Source organism: Oncorhynchus masou, chromosome 9, assembly GCF_036934945.1.
Source record: "Oncorhynchus masou masou isolate Uvic2021 chromosome 9, UVic_Omas_1.1, whole genome shotgun sequence".
Taxonomy (NCBI): Eukaryota; Metazoa; Chordata; class Actinopteri; order Salmoniformes; family Salmonidae; genus Oncorhynchus; species Oncorhynchus masou.
This window is the reverse complement of record NC_088220.1, coordinates 39,279,732-39,293,822: the sequence shown is the minus strand read 5'-3', so window position 1 is coordinate 39,293,822 and position 14,091 is coordinate 39,279,732. Positions and strand designations below refer to the sequence as shown.

The following is a 14,091-nucleotide window of genomic DNA, read 5'->3' as shown; positions in this document are numbered from 1 at the left end:
CAAAATTAACACCTCTTTTTATTTTTTTACTTTACCTTTATTTAAATAGGCAAGTCAGTTAAGCACAAATTCTTATTTAGAATGAAGGCCTACCCCAGTCAAACCCTCCCTTAACCCGGACGAGATGCAGTGCCTTAGACCGCTGCGCCTCTCGGGAGCTCCAGGAAAGCTTAAGCACAATTAACCCTACGTTCCATAACCTGCAATCTATAGAGTGAAGTGGAAGGAATAATTGAACATAGTGTACAGTACATTTAAGAGACAACTCAGCAATCACTCCGTTTTGAGCTAATCAGCTATAACTATCATCCTGGTTCCTCACAATTAACTTTGTACCATCTTGTGAACCTGACACTCATAGGGTTATGTGGGGGAGGTAATTGACCACATGTCAATTCTAAGATAAGATCCAGTGTGGGAATAGCTCCTATTTTAGCTCATCAGCTCCAACTGTCACTCAGGTCTGCTGGTTACCTGTGTGTCCCATGGGGAGGTTGTCCATCTGTGAAAGGTCAGGTTGGATTAGAAGACAGTCTGTGACTTATAGGATACAGAGCTGTATTAGTGGCATGGAGGCTGAAGGTGGGTGGGGTTTGTGCAGATACAGAGATGTGTTAGCAGCAGGGGGGGTGGAGGAGGGTGGGGGGCGGTGGAGACTCAAGAGTTATCACGGTTACGTCAGTGATGAAAGAGGATGTGAAACGGAGACGAGCCATGAGTACTGTAGCATAAATACTTTCCTTAATCTCAAATGCCATATACTACAATAACATTGTTTTTAAGAATAGTGTTAAACGAGACAAGTTCTTGTCTCTTAATGCTGTTTCTATGGGAACAAGGCATCTGACTGACCCAAAATAACCTAGATTGCATGTTGATTTGTAGTGAAGAAATAAGACAAAAGAATCATACACAAAAGGTGATCAAAATTGCTATTTAATCAACTGGCTTCTGGTTTATTTGTTGGTGTGGTATTTGACTACATATTCCCCCAGAATCACTTGTTTATTTTCTTTTCCATGTGAGTGAATGAATCTCCTCCAACCATTTGAATTAGAAGCAGCAATAGAAACATCCTCTAGCGGGCACAGCAGAGGTCAATCTTATTCTCTGAGACTTTCAAAATAAGGTTAAAAACCTTGGGAGGTCTACAAGCACAGCTGTTCTTCCATGATCACAAGTACGCAGATCAATAGATGACGGAGAGTAGGAAGAGGGCTTGGGCGTAGAGGTCGACCCGCTTGGCGGCTGAGGGGATGATGGGTTTGGGCGGTGGCGGTTTCTTGGCCTTGGCCTGGCTTTTGCTAAGGCCGTGAGGTGATGGGCTCCCCGTAGCAGTCGATATTGGAGAGGTCAAAGTCCTGCGGCAGTGAGTCAACAATGCTGAAGTCATTGGTGTGTAGGTCCGACTTGGAGGTGCAAACCTTTTTGCACCGGGTCTCTCCCACCTGGAAAAGTGGATAGAGTAACAACTGCACAATCATTGGAGGAGCAGAGGGTCAGCCAAAGAGCAGTGCCCCTTAACCCCTTAACTGTTTAAGTGCTGTGCTCAAGTGCACAATGGCAGTGGGTGGTGAGGTGGTGATGGGGAACAATTGAAAACATTGCATTAGTCCCACTACTCCAAACACTCCTGTCCAGTCACTCTCCAGCTCTCTGACTTTCTTTCAGTTAACGGCAACATACATCTCGGCAGGCAATGCAACAGGAGTCAGCTAGAGCTCCAATCACATCCCATTTCCTCCTCCCTTGCCACAGATGGCATCTACCGCCAACGCTGAGCCATTGCGGCCAGAGCCAGAGAGACGTCGACAGTAGTGTTAAGCCAACCTGAGAGGAGCCTGACTCAACGTGAGAAAAAAAATAAAAAAATAAAAAATAAAATAATAATAATAATAATGGTAATAAGGGCCCGGTGATCTGTGGCACCCATTTGTGCAGGAGGAACGCAAATGGGTGCCACAGATCACCTGGCCCTTATTACCAGGGGAAAGGGGAGACAATGGAAGAATTGAGGACTTGCCTGACTCGACTTTGGAAAGGAATGGTGATGATGCTTCCCATACCCTTTGTACATCTCAAAGCCTGTCCTTCCGAGCACCTCGATTGAATTAGGCCTTCATTCGTGTGACATTCTGACATGAGCTGATTTATGACTGCGGTGCTTTGCCAACCCTGTCAGGACTCTTTGGTGTGGTTTCGATCAGATCTGTTCTGTTTTTTTTATGGTGGTTGTAGGGTAGGATGGAGACATATGGAGATGATCACTCTTGCACGTCCATATACAGTGCCTTGCGAAAGTATTCGGCCCCCTTGAACTTTGCGACCTTTTGCCACATTTCAGGCTTCAAACATAAAGATATAAAACTGTATTTTTTTGTCAAAAATAAACATATCCAGGTGTTAGAATGGCTAAGTCAAAGTCCAGACCTGAATCCAATCGAGAATCTGTGGAAAGAACTGAAAACTGCTGTTCACAAATGCTCTCCATCCAACCTCACTGAGCCCGAGCTGTTTTGCAAGGAGGAATGGGAAAACATTTCAGTCTCTCGATGTGCAAAACTGATAGAGACATACCCCAAGCGACTTACAGCTGTAATCGCAGCAAAAGGTGGCGCTACAAAGTATTAACTTAAGGGGGCTGAATAATTTTGCACGCCCAATTTTTCAGTTTTTGATTTGTTAAAAAAGTTTGAAATATCCAATAAATGTCGTTCCACTTCATGATTGTGTCCCACTTGTTGTTGATTCTTCCTCCAATAGTCGCTATCAGCGTTGAAAAAAATCATAATCAGTCGACCTCTAATGTATAAATCTCAACGTATACAAAGAGTGCAATATTTTGACAGTGTAGTGGTGTTTTGCAGTAGTTTTGTTGTCAAACCACCGTATTACTTTAATGCTAACTGTCCATTTCTTTCAGGAAGAGATGAGGTAATTGTGTATCTGGTGTCATGCATGGCAGAATGCCCCTAATGTTGATGTTTTGGAGCTGTAATCTGGATTTCCTATTTTTTTCTTTGGTGAATCAACATGCTGTTATGTTACAACAGAATCAGTGGGAACTAACTTCTGAAAACACACATTTCAATCTTTCTCATTGGCTACATAGGAAATGAGATACTAATCATACAGTTGCTAGTTTTTTGCTCAACCATTAAGCTTAATTGGCGTTAATTTGATTTACATTTTATTTTTTTAATTTGACCTTTATTTAACTAGGCAAGTCAGTTAAGAACAAATTCTTATTTTCAATGATGTCCTAGGAACAGCAGGTTAACTTACTGTTATCTGCCTGTTCAGGGGCAGAATGACAGATTTGTACCTTGTCAGCTTGGGGGTTTGAACTTGCAACCTTCCGGTTACTAGTCCAACGCTCTAACCTCTAGGCTACCCACATTCCACTAGTCATCTTCTCGCAAATCGCACAAGTCTTGACTAACATACATGACGATGTAAATTAATTTCTATGAAGTGTATGATGGAAAATAACATTTCACAAACTAAATCTGTACCTGTGTCAATCTTTATCCATGTAAGGCCAGAGTGCAGGAGATGTTAGGACAATTCAATCACTCATAAATGCCATCTATTGGTATCTCTAACTTCCCTCTCATCATGCCTATGGATATATGCAAGTTTAAATAACCATTCCTCATTCAACTGTGAGGGAAGTGGTTAGGGACAACTTCATCTTGAACTTAGATCAGTGTCTGGGGGCAACTTATTTCTAAAATCACACAAACCTCCCCCCACTCACCAGAAACAAGCCCATCCCCTTCCCCACATTTCCCTCACCCGCCAGACACAACCACCCCTCACCCACCTGCAGCGTGCTGACATGACAGGGCGTCCCGCTGGTGCTGTTGACCGTGTTGATCCTGCCCGCCGCCTTCTCCTTCCCCTTTGCCTTGGACGCCATCTTGGCCTTCTCTGCCTCAATGCGCTTGGGGCTGTTGAGCATCACCTGCACCACGGCGTACTCCACCAGCGAGGCGAAGCCAAACAGCAGACATGCGATGAGCCAGACGTCGATGGCCTTCACATAGGACACCTTGGGCAGCTCTGAAGCCAGGGACGTGCACTCAGAAGACGGGGAGATCACCGAGAGGATCCCTGGGAGGTTAACAGGATGGGAGTGAATATGTGGCCTTGTCAATTAAACATCCAAGAAAGGAGAGCATAGCGTTGAGGATACTTCTACCTTTGTCTTAGGATCTAAAATTAGCATTCTGACCCCTGGACTCTCTAATGCGCAACATAAAATGCACAGCAGACAAGGAGATTCAACTTCAGACCATGAGGATCGCAGTATTTTATTCGTTTTCATCCTTGCCTTTAAATCAGAGGTCTAGACTTTGATCTAAACCAGGTGAGTGGTAAATAGCAGGGAGAAGACACAGCAGCCCTTGAGAGTTGGAATTGAATACCCCTGGTGTACAGTACATAATAATGGACATATGAATCACCTAAACTAGGCAGCGGTAATGAAACACTCACAAGCCCATATCCCAGGATTTACAGTACAAAGAGCCCAATTATAAACCTCCTTTACCTTTCTCATTCTAGTGATGAAGATGGTTCAAATAGCCACTGATAACGGAGGGATATTTTTTATTTATTTTTCTCCAAATGAACAATTAATCTAGGTTGTTGTATGCATAAAAATCTTCATATAAAAGCGGGGTCCTTATATCGGATGATTATCTAACCCCATTCGAGTTCACCGTTGCTCCGAAATCATTTTCATCACAGCATGTAGGATGGCCTATTTTTACATAAGACAAGGAAGATGTTGGCTCTGTTGAAACAGCATAATGCTATGTTTGCCGACGCTTGGCCCCCGATGGGGCGCTTTATTGTGGGAAACAAATGAGTCTGAAACCGACACACATAGTAGGAAGCATGTACGGAAGTATTCCATACATTTAATAACATGTACGCTAACATATACACACACTCACAGAGATGAATGAATGACATATGTCAAATGGTCACACGCGGGAGATGACTGACCTTTGCTGATTCCATTTACTGAGGTGTCATTAGGTGGCCCTCCAGAGGAACCGGCGGGATGGGATGAAAGTGACAAACAGCTGGAGGTGAATGGTCCTCTTATCCACACAGCTCTTTCCAGAGGAGTGTGAAAAGCCTGCACAACCAGATTAATGTCGGCAATCCCTTGTATAAGTACGTACATTCACAAACTAAAGTGTACCAAGTTTTCAAGCTACTGTTAGGGTAACACACATTCATAACGAAGTAATCTAAAAATGTATTTGGGTATACAATAATATGACTACTAAATGTTGTGATAACTAACTATACTTGCTAAATACCATTGCATTACATCGGTCTATGAATGAAATCATAATAATGAAGTGCACGTCTTTTCCAAGAGTTTGACTAAGGACAAGCAGAGGGAGAGAACTCATCATCATCGAGATACCCTATATACCAGGCTAAATGTGTATGTTCTCACACTCGTCTAATACCGGAGGCTATTTCCTCTTGGATCTTTTTTCAGAAGCAGAACAGGAGGGGCAGCCCCTGGCGTGTTCCATTTTGTCAGATTCCGCTCTCTTTCCCACTATCTGCTAAAGCTCTGCTGTTTAATTGCATTTGTGAATAACCATGGTATCTCACTTCCTAGACAGACTGCTCTTTCACCATTTCTTTCCCTTGTTATCTGCTTTGGAGTAACGCCATTGAAACACGTCTCTCTCATGTTCCCCTTCAGTCGGGCACTCGGTATAACACACTAGGGGAGTCAACGACCAATCGTATTCACCTTAAGAAAACTGAAATCACGCCCAATGGATGCCGAGCCCACCCCCTTCATGGCTATAATAAATCAGGGCTCACACTCATTTCCTAATTTCTTCGCTCTTCAGCTCCTGACACGCAATTTTCCAAACTTTTCAAGCACACGAAGACCACGAGATTCGGCTCCGACTTAGTTGTCTGTTAGTATGAACAGTGCGTACTCCTCCCCCTAGATCAGGGGACTCCAACATGTCGATTGTGAACTACCAAGTAGCTTGCAGCCCACCCATGAGTAGCTCCCCAAACAATTCTGAAAGTACATCCAAATTTCACGTGTCGCAAACTTTTGTTAACAAATCTCAAAAGTATCAGACACTGCAATCTCCCAGCTACTATCTAAACAATGCAACATTGATATCATCCCAGCCCTAGTTAGCCACTATTTGATTAAAAAGCCAAACCTAACACAATACCTGCAAATACATTTCCAGCAATATTGCCCCTGTCGGTCTGTGTGGTGCGCGCGTTTGTCTTTCACTCCGTGTGTTGATGTAATAACGCTCCCTAAAACACTTCTGTGAGCAGGCCTTTCTAATCGACCTGGCCCGGGTATCCTGGAAGGATATTGACCTCATCCCGTCAGTTGAGGATGCCTGGTCATTCTTTAAAAGTAACTTCCTCACCATTTTAGATAAGCATGCTCCGTTCAAAAAATGCAGAACTAAGAACAGATATAGCCCTTGGTTCACTCCAGACCTGACTGCCCTCGACCAGCACAAAAACATCCTGTGGCGGACTGCAGTAGCATCGAACAGTCCCTGCGATATGCAACTGTTCAGGGAAGTCATGAACTAATACACGCAGCCAGTCATTAAAGCTAAGGCCAGCTTCTTCAGGCAGAAATTTGCATCCTGTAGCTCCAACTCCAAAAAGTTCTGGGACACTGTGTAGTCCATGGAGAACAAGAGCACCTCCTCCCAGCTGCCCACTGCACTGAGGCTAGGTAACACGGTCACCACCGATAAATCCATGATTATCAAAAACTTCAACAAGCGTTTCTCAACGGCTGGCCATGCCTTCCGCCTGGCTACTCCAACCTCGGCCAACAGCTCCGCCCCCCCGCAGCTACTCGCCCAAGCCTCTCCAGGTTCTCCTTTACCCAAATCCAGATAGCAGATGTTCTGAAAGAGCTGCAAAACCTGGACCCGTACAAATCAGCTGGGCTTGACAATCTGGACCCTCTATTTCTGAAACTATCCGCCGCCATTGTCGCAACCCCTATTACCAGCCTGTTCAACCTCTCTTTCATATCGTCTGAGATCCCCAAGGAGTGGAAAGCTGCCGCAGTCATCCCCCTCTTCAAAGGGGGAGACACCCTGGACCCAAACTGTTACAGACCTATATCCATCCTGCCCTGCCTATCTAAGGTCTTCGAAAGCCAAGTCAACAAACAGGTCACTGACCATCTCGAAACCCACCGTACCTTCTCCGCTGTGCAATCTGGTTTCCGAGCCGGTTACGGGTGCACCTCAGCCACGCTCAAGGTACTAAACGATATCATAACCGCCATCGATAAAAGAGAGTACTGTGCAGCGGTCTTCATCGACCTTGCCAAGGCTTTCGACTCGGTCAATCACCATATTCTTATCGACAGACTCAGTAGCCTCGGTTTTCCGGAAGACTGCCTTGCCTGGTTCACCAATTACTTTGCAGACAGAGTTCAGTGTGTCAAATCGGAGGGCATGCTGTCCGGTCCCTGATCCACCTCTACGCAGACGACACCATTCTATATACTTCCGGCCCGTCCTTGGACACTGTGCTATCTAACCTCCAAACGAGCTTCAATGCCATACAACACTCCTTACGTGGCCTCCAACTGCTCTTAAACGCTAGTAAAACCAAATGCATGCTTTTCAACCGTTCGCTGCCTGCACCCGCACGCCTGACCAGCATCACCACCCTGGATGGTTTGGACCTGGAATATGTGGACATCTATAAGTACCTAGGTGTCTGGCTAGACTGTAAACTCTCCTTCCAGACTCATATCAAACATCTCCAATCGAAAATCACATCAAGAGTCGGCTTTCTATTCCGCAACAAAGCCTCCTTCACTCACGCCGCCAAACTTACCCTAGTAAAACTGACTATCCTACCGATCCTCGACTTCGGCGATGTCATCTACAAAATTGCTTCCAACACTCTACTCAGCAAACTGGATGCAGTTTATCACAGTGCCATCCGTTTTGTCACTAAAGCACCTTATACCACCCACCACTGCGACTTGTACGCTAGTCGGCTGGCCCTCGCTACATATTTGTCGCCAGACCCACTGGCTCTAGGTCATCTACAAGTCCATACTAGGTAAAGCTCCGCCTTATCTCAGTTCACTGGTCGCGATGGCAACATCCATCTGTAGCACGCGCTCCAGCAGGTGTCTCACTGATCATCCCTAAAGCCAACACCTCATTTGGCCGCCTTTCGTTCCAGCTCTCTGCTGCCTGTGACTGGAACGAATTGCAAAAATCGCTGAAGTTGGAGACTTTTATCTCCCTCACCAACTTCAAACATCTGCTATCTGAGCAGCTAACCGATCGCTGCAGCTGTACATAGTCTATCGGCAAATAGCCCACCCATTTTTACCTACCTCATCCCCATACTGTTTTTATTTATTTACTTTTCTGCTCTTTTGCACACCAATATCTCTACCTGTACATGACCATCTGATCATTTATCACTCCAGTGTTAATCTGCAAAATTGTAATTATGCGCCTACCTCATGCCTTTTGCACACAATGTATATAGACTCCCCTTTTTTTCTCTCTCCTACTGTGTTATTGACTTGTTAATTGTTTACTCCATGTGTAACTCTGTGTTGTCTGCTCACACTGCTATGCTTAATCTTGGCCAGGTCGCAGTTGCAAATGAGAACTTGTTCTCAACTAGCCTACCTGGTTAAATAAAGGGGAAATAAAAAAATAAAAAAAATAAGGGTCTTGTGGATTGACAGAAATACTTTCCCCCAAACCTTCGCAATTACATGTGAACTGCAAAGAAGGTTTACTTGGCAGAAATATATTATGAGTAAGTACATCATTTGTATCTATTATTTGTTATTGGCAAAGTATGCCATGAAATGAGCATTAGCAGTTCAGACTCATCATTAGACTTGCCCATTAGATGGCATCTTCCTCACTTGCTAGATGCAGAATTACAAGGGAAATTACACTCAAAATAAGTTTGTTTCTTCCAGACCTATAAAAAAAAATGTTCAGCATTTCAGCATTGACATGGACTCAGTACTTCCAATTGTGTTTTCTCTCTATGAACAATTGTAATTTTGAGAGTGAAAAACAACAAACCAGGAAAAATAAAACTGAGAAAACTATTTAGGAATATATAACAATTGGGGAGAAGAAAATCCACAGATTTTATAGGGCCCCCCTTAGAGTCATTAATTAACCATTATTTTACCAGATATATTGGCAGAAAACAATGCACTACTTTCTCTTGTACACTAAGAACCTGGGGAAGAGCTGCAGGGGAGAATAGAAGAGAAGAATGTGCCAATTTAAACGGCTCGAAAAAAAAATTGTAGCTTGCATCATTTTTAAAAAGTAGCTCTCATGCTTGAAAATGTTGAAGACCCCTGCCCTAGATGTTGTGAGTGTTGTGTATTGGTTTTTGCTAAAAAAAGCAACAACTTTCTGCTCTGCTTGTGTACCTAGAGCTTCCTTAATTGGGTAGGATTTGTGTTTGCTAAAAGCCCATTAATTCAGAATGACAATTTTAGATACTCGAAGGTGCGGTCCTGTTTGCCTGGGGTGAAAACACACTCAGGAGTGAGGCCAGGAGGGATCAGCAGTGGTTGTCGGAGTTGATAGGGGTGTCATCCCAGCCGAGGCTCATTCCAGTTTCTCTGGCACTGTTCAGAGTCTGGATTCTGGTGATAAAATACTATCCCTGGTTGGCTCTAGAGAGTTTTCAGAGTCTGAATTGGATGACATCAGTTCGGGGCAGCCTAAAGCTCTGGCTTCGGATTTGACGGGGGAGAGTGAACCATTGGTGGTTAACGCCCCTTTGATGGAGCTGTGTCATAGGGCAGCAGATCACCTGGGGGCAGATTGGCCATCTTCTCCCCCACAGTGAAGTTCCTCCAGGTTTGGGGGAAGGTATTTACCTATTGACTGCAGTGGTGAAGCGTAGCTTACCCCTTTTTAAAGTTTTAGCCTGATGAGCTCAAGTCAACCTGGGATTCCCTTCATTCAGCCATGTTGGTGCTACCAGGTTATTTAGACTTCAAGAATATAGAGGGTATGGAGGTGGCGGGACTGGTTTACATACAGCCGATGGATGGAAAGCAATTTATTTAAATCCATAGGTTAAGAAGGGGGCTAATCCTAGCATGGTGCTTCCAAATAAACAGTGTCGGATCTAGGCAGATCAGCTGGACAAAGTGTATCAGGATGAGCGTTGGTGGCCAGGTCGTTGAATGTGGTTACAATGCTGCAGATTTATCATATTGATTTGCTGCAGTAGCTGAATAGGACTGTGGAGATGGAGAAGCCAGATACACAGCTACCCGACACAATCCGTGCTATGGCTGATTTAGTGCTGCATCTTTCCCGCTGTATTATCCTGGCTGTGGAAAAGTATGGGGGTGACGGTAGTGGCTCAGTGCCACCCCTGATTTACGTTGTCCCGGATTCCAGAGGAGGGACAGGCGGATGTATTTGGATGAGCCAGTTACGCCAATGTCTTGTGGGGTGTGCATGGGTGTCCGAGCTAGGTGCCAATAGTTTAAAAACAGACACCTCAGTGCATTCAGTATGTCAACATTTCTTACAAAAACAAGTAGTGATGAAGTCAATCTCTCCTCCACCTTGACATGCATGTGCATTTAAGGACTAGCTATGCTGCCTTGTGTTGAGCCAATTGTAACTTTCTGAGGTTTCTCTTTGTGGTACCGGACCACACGACTAAACAGTAGTTCAGGTGCAACAAAACTAGAGCCTGTGTGACCTGCCTTATTGACAGCGTTGTTAAAAAGGCAAAACAATGCTTTATTATGAACAGACTTATCCCCATCTTAGCTCCTGTTGTATTAACATGTTTTGACCATGACAGTTGCCTCAACTTGATCAATTTCCTAATTATTTATCACAAGATTTTGTTGAGGTTTAGGGTTTAGTGAATGATTTGTCTCAAATACAATGATTTTAGTTTCTGAAGTATTTAGGACAAATGTATTCCTTGCCACCCATTCAGAAACTAACTGCAGCTCTTTGTTAAGCATTGCAGTCATTTCAGTCACTGTAATAGCTGAAGTGTATAGTGTTGAGTCATACACATACATAGAGACACTGGCATGTCATTAGAAATATTGAAAAAAGTAATGGGCCTAGACAGCTGCCCTGGGGAATTCCTGATTCTACCTGGTTTATGTTGCAGAGGCTTCCATTAAAGAACACCCTCTGTGTTCTGTTAGAAAGGTAACTCTTTAACCACAATATAGCAGGGGGTGTAAAGCCATAACACAAGTTTTTCCATCAACAGACTATGATTGATAATGTCAAAAGCCGTACTGAAGTCTAACAAAAGACCTCCCACAATATTACATTAGTATTCAGACCCTTTAATATGAGATTCGAAATTGAGCCCAGGTAAATCCTGTGATCATCCTTCAGATGTTTCTACAACTTGATGGGATTCCACCTGTGGTAAATTAAATTGATTGGACATGATTTGGAAAGGCACACACCTGTCTATAAGGCCCCACAGTTGATATATATCAACCTGGTCTCAAGGCATTTAGTATTATTCTGTACGTAAATTGAAGACTTAATTTAGTATGATATGTTAGGTTTGTATGTCATGCAATAATTTGTGGATGTCCATCACCCATTTTGTATGATATGTTGCTAAACGTATGAGTGTGTTACGAATTCTAGCTAGGTCAGCTAGGTCGCTAACATTAGCTAGCTGGGTTAGGGGTTAATGTTAGGGTTAAGTTTAGGAATGAGGTTAAAGGGTTAAGGTTATGGGAAGGGTTAGCTAACATGCTAACTAGTTGCTTAGTAACTAAAAAGTATTAAGTAGTTAAAGTTGCTGATTAGCTAAAATGCTAAAGTTATCCGTGAGGAGATTCGAACTCGCAACTTTTGGGTTTCTTGACGTTTGCGTTATACGCCCACCCATCCACTCTTTGCTTAAGTAACCATTTGTCTTATGTAACCATACCAAACTTAACACATCATACTTGGGGCGGCAGGGTAGCCTAGTGGTTAGAGAGTTGTACTAGTAACTGAAAGGTTGCAGGTTCATATCCCCAAGCTGACAAGGTACAAATCTATCATTCTGCCCCTGAACAGGCAGTTAACCCACTGTTCCTAGGCCGTCATTGAAAATAAGAATTTGTTCTTAACTGACTTGCCTAGTTAAATAAAGGTAATATAAAAAATACTAATTTAAGTGACGCGTATGTACATTTACTACAATATATCTAGTCTGCGACTAGGCTGGCTATATTCATAACTATTTGTTTTCACACCCTGTTTCCTGGCTACTCGCTCTACCTTTCCCTTAAATAGAGCTTGTGTTTAGTATTTTATTAGGATCTCCATTAGCTTTTGCCAAGGCAGAAGCTATTATTCATGGGGTCCAAACAGCTTGCCTGGAATGTAGCTTGCCTGGAGAAATGGAACCAATGGAATAGTCATAGAAGTGCAAACCCCTGCTCTTCTGGCACTCAAACAGGCTCAATCAAACAAAGTATTTGAAAGAGAAGGAATCCTACTTAAACCAGGCTTTGAGACCCTGTAGGGGTTTCGGGAGGACAGACTGAGGTTGTTCACCCACCTCCAGTCTCACTGTGTGATCTTCATGCCATGTTAAGGGGGGGCTGCCATAGAACAGGCTCCCACTGGTCACAGACAACGGTGATCTTTGTGTCTCATTGGTTCGTCACAACAATCCCATTAAAAAGGTCAGCCTCACTGCCAGCTGCGTTGCTCCCTTGTGTGAGTGTGCTGGGGTTGTGTTCAAACTGAGTGCTAACTGTGTAGGCCTTTCGCTATTGGCGCTATGCTAGTCTCCAGTGACAATCGCTGCTTTGTTTTTAGTGTTAGCATTTTGGTTCTCACACTGACAAGTGAAAAAATTGCCTGGGTTTTTAAAGTGCTTTAGCGAAGTGTGACCTATCAAGGTTTTAATATCTCCAGGCATTGAGCATGAGGGCAACTATATATTTCTTCCATGTGCAAGTGCAGGACAAGTGTAAAAAAACACCAATAAAGCTTTGGCCAAAGCTAGTTAGTTACATACAGTGATGCAGTGATGAGGATCGTATGGAATAGTACGTTACAAGGCTACTCTTGAATTATTATTGAAATGTGGTTTGTGTTTTGGTGCCAAGTGACTGCCGTGGCTTCAACTAAGTAGGTTCTTTAGTTTGGTAAAAGTGAAGGAGTATTTGATTATATGTTCAGCAGTCTTATGGCTTGGGGGTAGAAGCTGTTTAGAAGCCCCTTGGACCTAGACTTGGTGTTCTGGAACTGCTTGCCATGCGATAGCAGAGAGAAAAGTCTGACTAGGGTGGCTGGAGTCTTTGACAATTTTTAGGGCATTCCTCTGCTACCTCCTGGTATAGAGGTCCTGGATGGCAGGTAGCTTGGCCCTGTGATGTACTGGGCCGTTCGCACTACCCTCTGTAGTGCCTTGCGGTCAGAGGCCGAACCGTTGCCACACCAGGCAGTGATGCAAACTTCTGAGGATCTGAGGACCCATAACAAGTCTTTTCAGTCTCCTGAGGGGGAATAGGTTTTTCGTGCCCTCTTCACAAGCTACGGATTTCATGAATTGCAGTGGCTGTGCTCAAACTTCATCTGAGTCCTACTATGGAGAAGCCACACAGGGCGGCGAGACACCTTAATGACACCATGCTGCCTGCCCGCCCCTTGCTACAGAGACCATCTTTGGTTGCTCTCCCCCTTTGAACACCTCCCGCCTTTGACCACACAAGCATGCACTATCCCGACCCTCAAAATGACCTTCTATCTCATGTAGGATATCGTTGTTTTTCTATATTGCTTGTCTTTTGTGTTTCATTAAAGCAGTTTAAGATTTATTTAATGAATAGCGCTATAAAAGTTGAATAAATTATTATTATTAGCGTTAGTATTGAGCCACGTAAAAAATTTGAACTCACAGGGAATAATTAATGAATAGATGAACAGGGGAAATCCAGAGCCTTTACATTCTTAAGCCAAGCACATGTAGGTCTCTGACACTCCAATTTATGGCAAAGCTTAATCAGGAGACTTGAAGTTC

General features: G+C 43.8%; 1 pseudogene; it reads right to left on the bottom strand.

The window, feature by feature from the left end:
• Nucleotides 1-974: 974 nt before the first annotated feature.
• The window catches only part of LOC135545002 (glycine receptor subunit beta-like), a 63,151-nt pseudogene continuing 50,034 nt past the window's right edge, over nt 975-14,091 (bottom strand).